Source organism: Rattus rattus, chromosome 7 (genome assembly GCF_011064425.1).
Source record: "Rattus rattus isolate New Zealand chromosome 7, Rrattus_CSIRO_v1, whole genome shotgun sequence".
Lineage (NCBI taxonomy): Eukaryota > Metazoa > Chordata > Mammalia > Rodentia > Muridae > Rattus > Rattus rattus.
The window spans coordinates 101491807-101510051 of NC_046160.1; the positions used below are offsets into that span (position 1 = coordinate 101491807).

The following is an 18245-nucleotide window of genomic DNA, read 5'->3' on the forward strand; positions in this document are numbered from 1 at the left end:
CCTAGTCAGGACACCAACTCCCAGACAGACAAACGGATACAGTCAGTCGAGTGTAACTTAGTGACTAGTGAGTTAACTGGGGTAGCCCTTGAAGCATAAGTGACTCAAGGCAGCTACATCACCGAAACAGCCCAGCCCAGCATGGGTGACGACTCAGGGAGGCTGCCCCCCACCTACTTGCAGGCAGTACCACTGGATGGTTTCCTTCCTCCTGTCAGCTCACTGCTTAAGTATCCTTAGGGAGGTGTCTTGTGGATCTGGTCCATTTCTCAGATCCCCGAGTTTTGTAAATTTTGTTAGCTTCCTGAGAGGTCTGAGCCTCCAGTCTCCAGTGAGGATTGTTTAAATATGGAGGAACTAAGTACAGAAGGCGGGGACTCACTGACAAAGCCGGAGGCTGCTGTAGATGAAGGACGCCTGCAGTGTGCACTAAACTTGTGAGCTCTGCTGCACCAGAAGAGGTAGGTGGAAATGTGTGTGTGTGTGTGTGTGTGTCTATAAGCACTCAACAGAATCCTTTTGTTGGTTTTGTTGTTGTTTTGGTTTTTTGGTTTTTGGTTTTGGGGGGTTTTTTTTGTTTTTGTTTTTGTTTTTTTTTTTGGTTTTTTTTTTTGTTTGTTTTTTTTTTTTTTTTTTTGAGACAAATTTTTTCTATAACCATGGCTCTCCTGGAACTCATGCTGTAGACCAGGCTGGCCTTGAACTCACAGTTCCACCTGCCTCAGCTTTGCAAGTGCTGGGATTAAAAGCAGGGCCACCATTGCCCAGCTTCCTTTTTCATTTTTTACTGAAACAGGGTGTAATGTAGGCCAGGCTGGCATAGAACTCACTGAATAGTCAGGGATGACCTTGAACGTCTCATTCTCCTGCTTCTACCTTAATGCTGAGATTGCAAGCATAAACTATCATACAGTTATGCAGCGCTAGGGATTGAACTCTGGCTCTGTGAATGCTTGAAAAAAAAATCTAACTGAGCTGTATTCCAAGTTCATCAAAATCTTTTAAATAACATTATTGAGGCCTACCGAGGGGCTGGAGAGATGGCTCAGCAGTTAAGAGGTCTAATGAATCTTAGTTAAACTACACATATTCAAGTGCATAATTTGATGAATTTTCATATGTGCATATTACTTCATGCTGTTTGTAGGTAGGTGTATATGGGGATGGTGGTGGTGGTGCATGTCTGTGTACACACATGTGAGCATGGATATACCTGTGTGCCCATGTGCTAGTGTTTACTTCATGGACACAGAAGGAAGGATACCCTTATTCCCTTGAGATAGCTTATCTCCCTGAACCTGATGCTTGCCCTCTAGGCTAGCCTGTGAGCTCCTAGGTCTGTCTCTCTGTGCTCCTCAAAAGTTGGGGTTACAGATATGGCAGCCATGCTCGACTTCTATGTAGGAGATGGGGCCTTGATCTCAGGCTCTCAGGCTTACACAGCAACTGTTCTTACCTACTGAGCCATCTGCCAGACCCCTGGGCGTTCGTTTCTTAATCCAACTCAAGTTGGTAGTCCAAAGTAAGCGGCACACTTTCAGTTGTCACGTGCTCGCTCCAGATTGTTTTGCTTTGTTGCTTTGAGACGGTCTTGTTAGGTAGCTCAGGTGAGCCTAGACTTCAACATCTTCCCACCTCTGCCTCCCAAGTGCTGGGATTACAGACATAAATCACTATGCCTGACTTAAGGTGGGATTGTTCCTATTTCTCTCTCTCTCTCTCTCTCTCTCTCTCTCTCTCTCTCTCTCTCTCCCTCTCTCTCTCTCCCTCTCTGAGACCAAGTTTCTCTGTATAGCCCTGGCTGTCCTTGAACTCACTCTGGCCTTCAATTCAATGATCCACCTGCCTCTGCTTCCTGAGGGCTGGGATAAAAGGCACGTGTCACCATGCCCAGCTATTTCTGTTTCTTTTTGTGCCATAAAGGCGAGTACCAACTAGTCAGACACAAAATACTGAGTTCCTCTTGTGGATGATTAACTTTCTACTTTTAAGTATTTCCTCCGTTTTAATGTTGCAGCTACTGATCATTACAATTAAAACCTAATGCCAGTGGAGCCGCAAGCTTGCTTTAATAATGGAAACAATTAACTAAACGAAACATTAATAAGGTACAAAACCCCTCACAATCATTTCAATAGACACAAAAAAAGCACCTGGTGGTTTTTTTTTTTTAAATGACAAAGCATTCAACACACTAGGAAGAGCTGGTTTCCTCAGCCCCAGAAAGGGCATTCCCGAAGCACATTCAGCTAGAATTGCTTTAGTGGTGAAAGTCTGGATTTTTTTTCTCCCAAGATCACAACCATGATACGAAAGTCACCTGTCGCCACTTGTATTCAACAGCCGTACTGCATGCAACTTGTAGGCAGGGCAACTTAGGAGAGAAGGTTAAATAAAAGGCTGTCAGGCATGACGGTGAATGTTTGGAATGACGGCTCTGGGGCAGAGGCGGAGATGATTGTGAATTCAGAATAGCCTGGGCTATGAAATAAGACTCTCAATAAAACAAAACACACACACACACACACACACACACACACACACACACACATACACACAACTGGATAAACAGAACAATGAAATGACACTTCAAACACATTAGGATTAGAATGGTGAAAATAAAGAGACAGGCAGTAACAGGTACGGGTGAGCTGGTGAGCCCTTGAGCTGTCTGGAGCCCTGCATGGTGGTGGTGGGAATACACAGTGTAGCAGCAACTCTAGAAATACTTGTCCAACTCCTTTAAAAAAAAGATTTATTTATTTATTATATATGAATACACTGTAGCTGTCTTCAGACGCACTGGAAGAGGGCATTGGATTCCATTACAGATGGTCGTGAGCCACCATGTGGTTGCTGGAATTAGAACTCAGGACCTCTGGAAGAGCAGTCAGTGCTCTTAAGCACTAAGCTATCTCTCCAGCCCTGTCCAACTCCTTAAAATGTGAAACAGAGCCATCATAGAACCCTGAAACTCTATCCTATGTCTCTACCCAGGAGAAACTAAAATATCAACTCAAAACCATGTATACAAATGTTCACAATCCTTCACAATAGTTAATGTCTGTCAACTAATGAATGCATAAACAAAAGGTTGATGTTCGTAAAACAGAATATTATTCTGCAATACAAAAGGAATGAGATACAGGATACAGGGTTCAGGATACAGGGACTCTAAAGCATTGGGCTTTAGACAAGAAGAAGTGCACATGGTTCTAAAAATGGCCAAGACAGCAGGCCTAGGTGAGGATGAGTATGAGGTGAATCCAAAGGGAGAGGGAGGTAGGACAGGACTGACAGCTAGTATATATGAAGTTGGGGTGAAACTGTTCTAAAACTGAATTACAGTGATGGTTGGGAAGCTGTACGTACACTAAAAACACTATTCTCTACCATGTGTTGTATTTTGTTATGTTACTTTTTTTCAATGTAAATATACAGTTTTATTTATCAGACTGTATTACTTTTTATAGCAGGAATTAATACTGAGATGGTCATTGGGAAGATTTGTTTGTTTATTTATTTATTTTAAGTACATTGTTGCTGTCTTCAGACACACCAGAAGAGGGCATCAGATCCCATTACAGATGGTTATGAGCCACTGTGTGGTTGCTGGGATTTGAACTCAGGACCTCTGGAAGAGCAGCGTCATCTCTCCAGTCCTGTACTAAGTTCTTTTTTTTTTTTTTTTTTTTTTTGGTTCTTTTTTTTTTTTTGGAGCTGGGGACGAACCCAGGGCCTTGCGCTTCGAGGCAAGCGCTCTACCACTGAGCTAAATCCCCAACCCCTGTACTAAGTTCTTAACTTAAAAACAAAACCCAGGGGTTGGGGATTTAGCTCAGTGGGTAGAGCTGCCTAAGCAAGCACAAGGTCCTGGGTTCGATCCCCAACTCAAAAAAAAAAAAAAAAAAACCCAAACCCAAATAAGATACCTTATTTAAAACACACACAGGACAAGGTTTTGTTTGTTTGCCACACTTATTTGTGTGTGGGGGGCAGGGCACGCCGTGCATGTGGGAAGTCGGAGGTCTTTGGTAATCAGCTCTCTTTTTCACCACATTAGACCTAAACATTACACTCAGGCCATCAGGCTTGGTGGCACACACCTTTACCTGCTGAGTTATCTTGCTGGCTCAGGCACTAGGGTTTTAAACTTCATAATTTCCAGTATATACCAATATCTTCGGTATACTAAAATAACACTTAACAGTAACTAAAAGAAAGGACTGAGCTGAATATGGTGGGTGCATCTATAATTCCAACACTAGAAAAGTAGAAACAGGTGGCTCACAGATAACCTTGGCTACATGTGAGATACTTTCTTTCCCTTTTTATCTGAGACAGAATTTCTCTGTGTAGCCCTGGCTGTCCTGGTACTCACTCTGTAGACCAGGCTGGCCTCGAACTCACAGAAATCCACCTGTGTCTGCCTCAAAGTGATGGGATGTGCCACCCACCAGGCTGGAAACTGGGTCTCTCTCTTGTTTTCAAGAGAAGGTTTCTTTGTGTAGCCTTGGCTGGTCTTGAACTCATAGAGATCCACCTACCTCTGCCTCTGGAGAGTTGTGATTAAAGGTCTGCACCCCTACCTCTGGGCAAAACTTTTTTTTAAAAGATTTGTTTATTTATTATATATAAGTATGAGTACACTGCAACTGTCTTCAGACACACCAGAAGAGGGCATCTGAGCTCACTACAGATGGTTGTGAGCCACCATGTGGTTGCTGGGATTTGAACTCAGCACCTCTGGAGGAACAGTCAGTGCTCTTAACCACTGAGCCACCTCTTCAGCCCCAAACCTGTTTTTTTTTTTTTTTTTTTTTTTTTTAAGGGTTAATAAACGACAGATTCAGACACTGGTGGTTAGTGGAGGAAAAATATCAGAACTGAAGTCTGTATCAGATGATACTCTGCATGTTCATTTTATAATTAATGCTCAGGTTTAAAGACTGAATTAAAAATATTCAGGAGAGGGGTTGGGGATTTGGCTCAGTGGTAGAGCGCTTGCCTAGGAAGCGCAAGGCCCTGGGTTCGGTCCCCAGCTCCAAGAAAAGAACCAAAAAAAAAAAAAAAAAAAAAAAAAAAAAAATTCAGGAGAGGGGGTAGAGAGCAGGTTCAGCAGTTAAGAGAACTGACTGCTCTTCCAGAGGTCCTGAGTTCAATTCCCAGCACCCACATGGTGGTTCACTACCATCTGTAATGGGATCTGATGCCCTCTTCTGGTGTGTCTGAAGACAGCGACAGTGTGCTCACATATGTAAAATAAATAAATCTTTAAAAAAAAAAAAAAACGACTCCAGGGGCTGGAGAGATGGCTCAGCGGTTAAGAGCACTGACTGCTCTTCCAGAGGTTCTGAGTTCAAATCCCAGCAACCACATGGTGGCTCACAACCATCTGTAATGAGACCTGATGCCCTCTCCTGGTGTGTCTGAAGACAGCTACAGTGTACTCATATACATACAATGTATAAATAAATTTAAAAAAGTAAAAATAAAAAAGTATTTGAGCCTACTTTTTTTTTTGACACAAGCAAGAAGACTGTAGATAGATGTGCCTGCAGGATGTGGGAGGTGGAAAAGGGAGAGACAAGTATGCTCCAAATTTTCCTGTTAGGTGTTGCTGGGACTCAGGAGGTGAAATAAATAATCACATTCCTCACCAAAGTTCTGATCCAAATGAGAAATAATACAGGGCTAGAGAGGTGGCTCAGTGGTTAAGAGCACTGCCTACTCTTCCAGAGGATCTGGATTCAATTCCCAGAACCGACATGGCGGCTCAGTACTGTCCCAGTGGATCTGATGCCCTCATACAGACATACATGCAGGACAAACACCAATGCCCATTAAATAAAGAAAGAAATAAAATGGCTGAAGGCAGGGACAAGCTGCCCAGGATCTGCATAACGTCTGGTTCTCAGCTGTCACATCTTGAAAGTCTTACTACTTTTTCTTTTTTACTGGACCCCACAACCTTTGTAGCTGACAACGATGTCACCGGGTGATTTGGTTGTGTCCCACTTTCTTGAACTACTGTAATGCAAATAATTATTTTCAGAAAAATAAAGTCACCTGGAAACATCTAACCGTTATCACAGTTCCTCATGTGACCCCAGAGAATGTGGCTTGACTATAAATTCACAATTGTGGGGCTCCTACCTAGACCAAGGGTGGCCCACTTGAAGTAAAGCTTGGCTGCTCTCTCACTGCCCAGGTGGAGAGGAAAAAGGTAGCCACCAGGTCTCCAAGCTGAATCACTGACATTACCTTTCCCTGGCGGGCAAGTGTGCACGTAGGTCAGGACCCACTCCACCTATAAGAAGAGAGACCTGGAGTGATTAGTTAGAGGAGAAGGGGGGAGTGCGTTTCCTCCCACCTGTTTACCTGTCCTTCTCCATATCCTTTTGGAACTATTTCAAGCCGGCCTCAGACTATTAAATTCTTGAAGTAATTAAAGTAAGTACCCTGAACTTTGATTATCCTGCCTCCCAAGTGTAGCGGTTACAGACTTGCACAGGCATGACTGGCTTATGCAGTGCTGGGGTTCAAACCCAGGGCTTCCTTCATACTCCATCAACTAAGTTACCCTGCAGCCTCCGCCCTCCCTCCACTCTACTAGGTTTATTCCTCTTTCTTCTCTTCTCCCTCCTCTTTTGAAATATAGTCCACAGTGGTCAGTCTGGAACTCCTGAAACTCCTGGAAATCCTCCTGCCTCTACTTCCCAAGTACTGAAAATACAGTGGGAACTTTCCTGCCTGTTTGTTTGTGTGTTTCTCTGTATATCCCTGGCTGTCCAAGAACTCACTCTGTAGACCAGGCTGGCCTCTAACTCACAGAGATCGCCTGCCTCTGCCTCCCAAGTGCTGAGATTAAAGGTGTGTGCCACCAATGTTTAGCTTCCTGCCCATTTGTAAAATAGAGATTTAGTCTCATTATTAACAATGCCCAGCCTGGGGCTGGAGAGATGGCTCAGTGGTTAAGAGCACCCGACTGTTCTTCCAGAGGTTCTGAGTTCAATTCCCAGCAACCACATGGTGGCTCACAACCATCTGTAAAGAGATCGGATGTAAAGAGGCATCACTCTCTTCTGGTGTATCTGAAGACAGCTACAGTGTACTTATATATAATAAATAAATAAATCTTAAAAAACAAAACAAAACAAAACAATGCCCAGCCTGGCTGAGTTTATGGACTCAAGATGGTCTCCTTCCCAAGTCACTGTGGAGCAGCTGGACACGTACAGGTGCATGCTGTTTTGTGATGGCTTTTCCCTCCATCAGACATCTTACTCAAGAGTCTTGGCTACAAGTGACAAATACTGCTAAGTTAGCTTTAGTGGAACTGAAAGTTTGGGAAAGGTATGATGGATACTGTTTTCTGTGTAACACCAGCTTCTCTCCCAATAGCAGCTTCTCGCCCCTCCCCCACTCCTGATTCTGTTTGGGTACAGGGAGGAAACCTTTGATCTCGGATCAGAGTCTTGCCAGCTCGTGATTCATAACTGGGCTAAGGTAATAACAGAAATCCAATTCTCCTTTGCCACACCTTCCCTCTCCAGCCTTCCTGGTATAAGGTCAGCGACCCACTTCTAGACACAGTAGGCCCTTCTTCTGCAGGGCCTCCGAGAGAGATTTGCCTTTATTAACAAGAACCCAGTCCCTCTCATTCTGGTTCCTTTCCTTCTTACTTGATGCTGTGTTGTGAGGACAAGATGTATGGAGACAAGGGAGCTCTACCGAGACCACGAGAAAACAAGCTGAATGGTAAATCAACATGGCGAGTCCAATTCGTGGAGGAGCCTTGGTCCTCAGTGATGTAGCTGAGCTAACCTCTGGCTCCACCCCTTTCCGTGCTTTCTAAGGAAACCACTTTCCCTAGGGATTGAAGTCATCACTTAGGCTGTCTCTTACTTTTCCTCAGATATGTTCAAATTCATACAGATGCACGCCATGCTCGCTGTGAGTTAGGAGGGACCCGAGAGCAGCTACTCCCGAACCGAGGAAATAGGAACGGGAAAGCCAATCTCACCGAGGGGACTGAGAGTCTCAGCTCTCTCTGCAGACCAGCTTCCACTGACTCGGCATTCCACAGGCAGAGCCCGGCCTGGGTTTTTTGTATCCTAGGAAGCTAGGCTTACAACTACTAACGGAGCCTCCTTCCAAAGCCCAGAACAGAGAACGTGTGGCTTTGGCTTTCTGTCAGCCACACCCAGGCCCAAGTGAACCAGGCCAAGGACGGGAGGCACATGCTTATATTCGGCTGTGAAAGACCCACACCAGGACTGCACATAAGATTTTAATCTTACTTATTATTTGCAACAAGGTCTTGCTATGAGGCCCAGCTGGCTTCCACGTTGTTTGTATGTTTGTTTGTTTGGTTTTGGAGACAGGGTTTCTCTGTTTAGTCCCAGCTGTTCTGGAACCCATTCTATAGACAAGGCTGGCCTTGAGCTCATGGAAATCTGCCTCTGCCTCCAGGATTGGGATTAAAGGCATGTGCCACCACTACTAGTCTTGGAACCCGCTCTATAGACTAGGCTGGTCTCTAGACCCAGGAATTCCTTCGAAAATGTCAGGTATAGATTAAAAGACTTCTCGAGTGTTCTATATTGAGGCAGAAAGAGTAAGTGCACTAGGAAGGGGTAGGAGGAAGACTCCAGCGAGTGGAGGGGCTAAAATCAACTCAGATGGGAAATTCCTCAATTTCTCTCTCTCTGTTTTAAAAACAGGCTGACCTCAAACTACCTCCTGCTTCAACCTTCAAAGGTCTAGGACTAAAGACTCTAGTCACACTACAAGTTTACTCTAATGCGGTGATTCTCAACCTTCCTAAGGCTGTGACCCTTCAATACAGTTCCTCCTGTTGCAGTGATCCCCAACTGTAGTTATTTTTGTTGCTACATCACAACTATAAAATTTTGCTACTGCTGTAAAACATAAGGTAAGTTATATGTATTTCCCATGGTCTTAGATGACCCCTGTAATAGGGTAACCTGACCTCCCACGAGGTGTCACGACCCACAAGTTGTGACAATTATGGGGACAATTTCAGTCCCTTTAGAAACAGGATCTCACTGTAGCCCAGGCTGGATATCGCTATGTAGCCAGGGATGACCCCTGAACTTCTGATTCTTTTGCCTCGTGAGTGTGCGCATGCGTGTTCATACTTAGGCTAAGAGGTCCTCTACGGGATAGGCTTCATTTCCAGGCTCTTAAGGATTTGATTGAGGAATGAGGAAGAACATCGATAAAAGAGGAAGTAAGGTCCGGAGTAGAAAACCTTGTCACCAGGAAACGGAGAACCAGGTCTCTCCACCAGCAACGGTCCTCTGCTCCCCACAGAGGGTGAAAGTCAGGTCAGCTGGCTATTTTAGGCTTCCATCGCAAAAGGACAGCCTGTTTTGCGTGTCCCTAGGCACTTAATGGCGACAACCTTTCTCTCTAGAAAGTTCACTAAAACAGATTGTGGTTAGCCTTGACAGCGGTTACTGCAAGAGACCAGAACAGTACGCTGGAGGACAGGGTGGCAGAATCCTTCCGTGATCCTTTGAAAGGGGACGGGCAGGGGGACCAGGAGGAAAAGGCACCACCTCCGGCACCGCTCAGGGGCCTCTGCGTGCTGGCGAAGCAGGAGGAGGATGCGCACGGGGGAAGGAAGTCATCTGGGACACCAGATTGCAGTGCAGCAGGCGTGGTTTCTGGGAACAGAGGCTGGCCCGCATCCCTCCCTCTTCCTCCTCCCCCAACCCCCCTCCTCTGCATTCTTGCAGATTGACGTTGCAGCCTCTCTGGAGAAAGAGCCACCGCACTGCTCTTGGGCAGAAGGCTCAGCAAACACCAGTCGCAGGTTGAGGACCCTCAGTACGCATGCACAAATACACGAAGGCTCTTAAGAGGATCATGCAGGAGGAAGGAACTTGTGCTTCCGTTGTGTCTTTATTCCACGGAATTGTTACTGATGGATTCGTTTTATGCTGGAAAGAACGAGGAAGGAAAATGTTCCGACCACTGGACGGTGAATGCCTGGCCGTTTACTGGAATGACTTGCTGACCTTTGTTCTGGAGTTCTGAGCCCTTCCTTTGGATGAGAGATCAGGTCAAACACTAGGGTCAATGTTGGGTGTGTAAGAGGGGGGAGGGAAGGAAAGAGTAGTTCCAAGTCCATTGGGAAAAGCCCAGACAACGACAACAAGATCAGGGCTCACCTTGGGAAGTGTGGAAGGAAGGACAGGCTTAATGTAAGGAATTCTGTGGGATTTACAAAATCAAGAACACTCGACTTATAAAGATGCCCTTCCTTTCTAGCCACTGCTCTGAACATTGTGGAGGATCATAAACATATTTCTAGGCCACATCCCAAGAGGTCCATAGTGCTGCCAGAGAGCAACTGTATACCTTGTCAATTATGAGGAAATCACACTGTCACCTTCTCAGCCGCTGTCCTTTCTCCTATTTTATTGGTTCACACTTAATGCAAACACTATTTGCCCTGTTAGATGACTTTTGGTAATGTCCCCATTTTTCAGATGAGAAAACTGAGGCCCAGGACAACTAATGCAACACGATTGGCAAATGGATGTAATCAAGTTTCAAACATGAGCCAGTGTAATTTTATTATTTATTTATTTATATATTTGGCTTTGCTGAGTTCTTGAACATACCAACCAAGTGCTGTACCACTGAGCTGCAGTCCCAGCCCTGGTTTAGAATTCATTCTTATGCGGCCCGTTGTATTTCCAATGAGTATAATTAAATATATCACAGCTCACGTAATGCCTGCAAGAGTGATAAGTGGTCCTATTGCTAAAAGTTCTTCCCAGAAGGAGAAAGAACATATACATGCTCCTTCTAAGGCTCCCAACGAAAAACCGGGGAAACCAGCAAGTCTATTGTGCTTCCTTACAGAGCACAGGTGAAGAGTCACAGGGGTGTGGATGCTGCTCTGGGCAACAGGCTGTACCTGGAGAGACTCTATCCAGCAGGGATGAGTCCCCCTCCCCCCATACTCCAGCCCCTCCCAGAAGCCATGTACAATTAAGGTGCGGTTGCATATAACAGGTGGTAGGGAGCGACTGAATACTCAAGGTGAGGGCCTTGGTGACTGTCCCAACCCTCCTGTGTCAACAACCTCAGCTGGGATGATCCTTGTGCAAAAGAGCACAGGTTGGAGTTTCCCCACGATGGCAGTGGCTCTGCTCAGAGGAAAATCATTCACAACAGATCCAACCAAGAAAAAGGAGAGTAGTACAAAAACTACTCCAGAGTGAGTTTAATGCCAGGAATGGGTAGTCGAAAAGCTGTTAAGTCCACAGGAAGCAGTAAGACAGTATGAAAAAGTGGGGTGCTACCGGTATCTGAAGTGCAGGGAGATCTTAGCCTTTCTGGGATGCTGCAATAAGATAAATACAAATGGAATGGCTCAGACACCCGCGACGTCTTTCCAGCTTTGGAGGATGGAAATCCAAGATCAAGGGCCTGGCAAGGTTTTATTTTGAAGCCTCTTCTCTTGGCTTCTAGACAACTCCGTTGCCTTGTGTGACTTCTCTGTGTAGATCACCAATGAGCTCTCTGCTAGCTCTTGTGTTTAAACTTAAAAAGACATTTCTTTTAGGTTCTGGTTTTTTCGTGACAGGATGTCACCCAACCCAAGCTGGCCTGGGACTTGATGTACTGAGGATAACCTTGAACTCCTGATCCTCCAGCTTTCCAAGCCCCTACTGTTGTAGCCTTGGCTGGTCTGGAACCTGCCTCTGCTTCCTGAGTGCTGAGGGCATTGGCTTTTCACTGCTTAGCTGACTCTTGCTTTATGAGCGCATGTTCTTTTTTTTTTTTTTTTTTTTTTTTTTTTTTTGGGGTTGGGGCCCGAACCCAGGGCCTTGCGCTTGTAAATCCCCAAGCCCCCCTATGAGCGCATGTTCTTAGATAGTCCTGGGTGTTGCGTGGTGTGCAACTGAGTTCAGGGTGCAAGTATTCCTGGGCATTTCCACCTGAGGAAGTTAATGTGAGCAGATATGCCCAGGCCTGAAATTTGTTCAAAAAGAACCTGAGAAGAGACGTGGTCTTCCCATTTACCTTGGGGTGGAGTAGGAGGGAATCTAACCCGCGGCTGACTCCAAAGTGTTGCACCAATTACTGTGGGAGTTGAAGTTCAAATATATGTTGGGGTCAGAGGCAGGAGGACCACTGCAAGTTCTTGTCTCTATAACAAGTTCCAGGTCAGCCAAGACTACAATAGTGATGGGCTGGGGGCAGAAGGATGGGGAGGAGTTTGAAGTCATCCTCAGCAATATATTGAGCGGTAGGGGTGGGGTGGGGACAGTCAGGGACTCAGTCTGGGGTCAGCAAAGCTGCATCCAGGGAGGGGACTGAGAACTGGAGAATCCCCTTGCTTGTCAAAGGAACAGCTGAGCAGAGCTGGCTTCGCACCAGGCTTGCAATCCCAGCACTCAGAAAACGGAGATAGGAGGATTACCGTAAGTGTGAGGACAGCCTAGGTTAGTTAGTTCCCAGCCAACCCAGATGACACAGCAAAACCATGTTTCAAAACAAGCCCCCCAGATAATTAAAATATTAAAAAAAGGCAGCCTGCTAGGCGGCTCCAGGCTGCTGCTGCTCTGTGGTGGTGGTGGGAAGTGCTTTTGTTGGTTTTGGTTACAAGTCGACTTTTTATGTGAAATTTACTAGTTTTAAATACTGATGACAAGGAAAACTATTGTGAAGGCTGATGGGGTCACGGGATAAGCGGCGAGGGTATGAGAAGAGGTGGCAAAGGAGAACCTTCAAGAAGAAATGAGCAGGGGTTGGGGATTTAGCTCAGTGGTAGATCGCTTGCCTAGCAAGAGCAAGGCCCTGGGATCGGTCCCCAGCTCCGAAAAATAGAAAAGAAAAAAAAAAAAAGAAGAAGAAATGAGCAGGCTGAGGTTAACAAGGAGAGGGGCCAGCCTATGGACAGCTGCCAACAGAGAGGGACACTGAGGAAAAGGATGCAGGCACTTTGGAAGTCTTGTGCTGGGTGACTTCACTCTATTTGTGTCGAGCCTTCAGAAGAATGGACTTCCAGCACTGGTGCCTTGGCTGCCAGGCCTACAGTAGAGCACAGTGATGTGAGTCTGGCTCCCGTGAAGCTGGGTCACACCTGAGTCTCCACCTTGCTCTGAGTCCAGATCCCAGTCAGGTTTGCTGGATGGGAAGTCTGGAAAAGCAAGTAATTCAGGATGTGGGGTTTAGTGGAAGGAAGAACTGGGCTTGAGTCCTGAGTCCCAGGACCTTGTTTATGTGCTCCAAGCATCTGGCCATAAAACAGTCTTGTAGAGGTGGAGCACAGGGGACGTGGTGGCACACGCCTTTAACCCTAGCACTAGCGAAGCAGAGGCAGATCTGTGACGTAGCCTATAGCCTACAGAACAAGTTCCAGTCCAGCTACAGTACAGAGGATCTCCATTTCAAAAAAAAAAAAAAAAAAAAAAAAAAAAACTGCCCTCCCTCCCAAAAAAAAAGAAAGAACGAATGAGTGCTTAGCTCCGTGTTTAGTAACTATTGTGCCTGACAGCTCGGATTCAACCTGAGCACCCAGGAAGGGAAGAGCTGACTTCTGCAAGTTGCCCTCTGACGTCTTCTGCATGCACCCTATGGCAGACGCGCACCCACATGCAAATAAACAAACATGAAAATTTTCATTTTTTATTTCTTGGGGCCGAAGAGATGGCTCAGCAATTAAGTGCTTCTACTGTGCTTACAGAGGACTGAGTGTGGTTCCCAGTCCCCCATGTTGGGTTGCTGACAGTTGCCTGTAACTTGACGTCCAGGGAATCCAATGCTGGCTCTTGGCCGCTAAGGGTAATTGCACTCACATAACTACACACACATTCACACACACACTCTCACACACACACACACACACACACACACACACACACTCACACACACACACACACACACACTTAAAAATAAAATACATCTTGAAAATGTGTATTTTTTAAAGGAAATTATAAAGCTACTGTCCTGTTTGTTTGTTTGTTTGTCTTTTGTTGTTTTTGTGACAGGATTTCTCAGTGCTTTGGCTGTCCTGGAACTTACTCTGTAGACCAGGCTGTCCTCGAACCCACAGAGATCCACCTGCTTCTGTTTCCCCAGTGCTGATTAAAGGCACGCACCACTGCTCAGTTACTGTCCTAGTTTTTAATGCATCGGTTTCTGGTGAATTCAGTAGTGTGAATTCATAACTCTTTCTGCAGGTGTTTGGGACTTAACCCTTCACACAGTACTTGAGCCCCAGTCCCCTCCCAGTTTATCAGAGGCTGGAGATAGTACCAAAGCCAGTGAGCAGGACTGGAGAGCGAACCACTCACTAATGTTGCCAAGTGAAGCAACCCAGGGTCCCTGTTCTCAGCTTTCTGACTGCAGGCAGAAGGTGACCAGTCACAGCCCAACACAAAGCCTTCTTTCTTCCCTTTGTTGCAGAGGATACAAAAGGGAAATGGCCTGTAGCTGTCTAGATAGCCCACGCTTCCCTGTTTTATCTATCTTTCCTTTTCTCTTCTCTTTTGGATTTTGCAGACAAGGCTTCACCAGGTTGGCCTCAAACTCAAGAGATCCACCTGCCTCTGCCTCCCGAGTGCTGAGATTAAGTGTGTGTGTGTGTGTGTGTGTGTGTGTGTGTGTGTGTGTGTGTGTGTGTGTGTGTGTGTGTGTGTGTGCCTCTGCCTGGCTTCTGCTTCTTATTCTTAGCTGAATGTTCTGGACTTACATGTGAAATCCAAAGTTTCTTTCTTACCCTGTTAATAATGTTTGACTAGCTGTATGAGGGGGGAACAGGGTTTCTTACCTTGGATTTTGCGGGGAAATAATTTAAAGAAAAAAAAAAAGTACTATCCCAGGCTATCTCTGGCTAGTCTCTGGCCTGGGCCATCTGGCTGCCTCCATGGCCTCTAAGTACCCCCGCCTTAGGGCATCGGCCGGCCTGGCCTGGTCTCATCTCAGAAGACTCTCTGACCCTGTGCTCTGAAATCTCTCCTTCTGGCTCACGAAGTTCCCAAGGCGGGCCGCTGCAACACCAGCTTCACACATCGAAATTCTGTGGCTGCCTGGGATGCCCCTTTCTCCGGAACTCCGTTGAATCGCCCTTGAAGGAAAACGCCACGCAATCTTAGTTTAGAATCGACAGGTAAGACAATCACTGGGCGAGGCACCTGACATCTTAAATGTAACCCTTCTAAGTTAAATCCCCAGGTAGCGGATCCCAATGATTCGCCACCTGAACCCGGGCCTCCCCTACCTACATTTTCTGACTCTATGCTATCCAAGGCCTCCAGACGGCCCTTTCCTCCCTCCTCTTCCCCTCTCCAACTCAGAAGTCCCGCCTACTCCTCGCCCAGTGATTGGTCCCCTGAAATCTTTATTTATTAGGGGAAGGTTCACAGGAAGTCACGGGAGTAAGTGATTCATTCCTCATCCTGGGCAGCCCCTCTTGGGGAAGCAGAATTAACGAAAGACAAACACCACCAAGGCCATCCACAACACCTTGGGGTTCAAGGTTCAAACCAAAAGGATCTGAGAGAAATAAGAGATATAGTAGGCAATGCCAACTCTTTGGGTCTGCCATTTTACTGAGAAAATGGACTGTGCACTTCCTAGGCCACAGACACAGGCTCAAGGGGTTTCAGGTGGGGAACCCAGAGGCCCGAGAACATGGTTCTCACTGGAGGTCCCAGTGAAATAAGACAAAGATACCTACGTTAAGAGCTGTGTGTGAAAAAAAAAAAAAAAAAAGAGAGAGCTGCGTGTTGGGGGGGGGGCGGTGCTGGAGAAGTGGCTCAGCAGTTAAAAGCACTGACTACTCTTCCAGAGGTCCTGAGTTCAAATCCCAGCAGCCACATGGCGGCTCACAACCATCTGTAATGAGATCTGATGCCCTCTTCTGGTGTGTCTGAAGACAGCTATTGTGCTCTTACATAGAATAAATAAATCTTTCTTTAAAAAAAGAAAAGAGCTGTGGTTTAGGGGGTAGCAGTGTCAGTCAATAGCTGACGTTTGGCACCTCAGGGGGAAGCAGCTTCTGGCTTTTACAGCTAGTGAAGGTCTTCAGTGAGACGGTACCTGTCGAGCACAGAGACAGTAATGTTGTATCCCACAAATGGCCGAAATCATTCTGAAAACAAACAAACAAACAAACAAACAAATAATAAAACCTTTGGGAAATCCAGTCAAGATGACTATGTTATCCCCAGGGACCAGAGAAAGCTTTGGGAAACTGACATGAACCTTAATGGCAGAAAAAAAGCTGCATGTGTAGGACTAGACAAAGAAGAGAGGCGTCCAAGTGTGTTCCTGAGAAGCATGACTTAGGCATAGGGGTGTATGTTATGTACAAACAGAGGGGGGGTGTGTGGGTGTGTGTGTGTGTGTGTGTGTGTGTGTGTGTGTGTGAATGTATGTGGTAGATGCTAAGTCTGAGTGATGTTGGAAATGTAAAAAGTTGGGGTTGGGGATTTAGCTCAGTGGTAGAGCGCTTGCCTAGGAAGCGCAACGCCCTGGGTTCGGTCCCCAGCTCCGAAAAAAAAAACCAAAAAAAAAAAAAAAAAAAAGTTGAAGGGCTCAGGTATGAGTCAGGGGCATTGCTGTGTCCTACACTCCTGCTACAGTATTGACCAGGTTATAGGGCTTCGGCTGGGGTTTTTTTCCCTTGAAGGTCTATGGAGAAAGGGAGATCTTGGGAGGTCTGGATCTTTGTCTTTAAGGGTTCTAAGCGACGGATACAAGCCAAGATACATGTTTTGGAAAGTGGAAAGGTTGTCCACTCTGCAGGAGCAGGGAACCTGCCTGCTATCTCTTGAATGATCACTAGAGGGAGACCTGGGCTCAGAAGTGGCACTGCATTGGCCTGTTGAGGCGCGTCAAGTCCTACACTGGAGAAAGTGGACGACCAAGGTGGCCAGAGCCCTACTTACACAAGCAGAGGTGGCTTTGCTGGATTATCCACAGGGGTAGGAAGAGGAGGAAGGTCCCCTGATGTGCTGTGGAAACCTGGTCCTTGGTGTACTGTAGGCTCTTAGCAAACCCTTTTCATTGTATCCCTAGGTGACACATGAAGACACTGTTAGCACTTCTTCTAGGCTCTGCCCCATAGTTACCTGGCAATAGCCAGGTAAACTTGACTCATTATAAAAAGGGGCTGCTTGCCCCCTCCTCACTCTCTTAATCTCTTCCGTTCTTGCTCTCTTACCCTCTTCCCTCTCTGCCACTTCTCTTCCCCTCCCCTCTCTCTCCATGTGTTCATGGCCAGCCTCTACTCCTCTCTTCTCTACTCACTCACTCTGTCTCTACTCCCTCCCCAACTCCCCTCCCCATAAATAAACTCTATTTCCATACGATCCATCCTGTGGCTGGTGCCTCAGGGGGAAGGAATGACTCAGCCTGAGCCCGCAGAGGCACCCCCTTCTCCGGCACCATACCTCACTCTACCAAACATATCCCTGGCTTCCTCTTCTTACTTATAAACCACAACAGACGGGCTGGAGAGATGGCTCAGTGGTTAAGAGCACCCGACTACTCTTCCAGAGGTCCTGAGTTCAAATCCCAGCAACCACATGGTGGCTCACAACCATCTGTAATGGGATCTGATGACCTCTTCTGGGGTGTCTGAAGACAGCTACAGTGTACTTATATATATGATAAATAAATAAATCTTTAAAAAAAAAAAAACCACAACAGACACTCCCACTGATTCAGAGGGCCTCTTGGGTCCATGGGACAGACTAGTGGAAAGATAAATCTTTTTTTTTTTTTTTTTTTTCCGAGCTGGGGGACCGAACCCAGGGCCTTGCGCTTGTTAGGCAAGTGCTCTACCCCTGGGCTAAATCCCCAACCCCTCTTTTTTTTTTTCTAACTTTTTTTTTTTCTTTTTTTTTTTTTTTTTTTTGAGCTGGGGACCGAACCCAGGGACCTTGCGCTTGCTAGGCAAGCGCTCTACCACTGAGCCAAATCCCCAACCCCGGAAAGATAAATCTTAAGACAAGGCCTGCCCAGGTGGAAGAAGCAGAATTAGGTCTCTTGGGAACAAAATACTGGAGTTGTGGGGTTCAGAGGACAGTCTAGCGGGGCTCTCAAGGGCATTGAGTAAAAACTTCCGTTGAGTCCATGGGGAGAAGCGTGGCGAGAGGAGGGGACATCTTCAAAGTGAGAACTGTTGTAGGAATTTTTAGTCCTGAAAATTCTACCCTGCCTTGATCATTTAATTCCCGGATAAGAAA

The 18245-nt window shown here is 46.2% G+C and overlaps 1 long non-coding RNA gene across 1 annotated transcript; it reads left to right on the forward strand.

Annotated features, from left to right (window-relative positions):
• Nucleotides 1-324: 324 nt before the first annotated feature.
• Nucleotides 325-10628, forward strand: LOC116905324. Its single transcript, XR_004388517.1, has 3 exons — nt 325-461; nt 8727-8938; nt 9768-10628. It is a non-coding gene; the product is annotated as an uncharacterized LOC116905324 (long non-coding RNA).
• Nucleotides 10629-18245: the final 7617 nt, after the last annotated feature.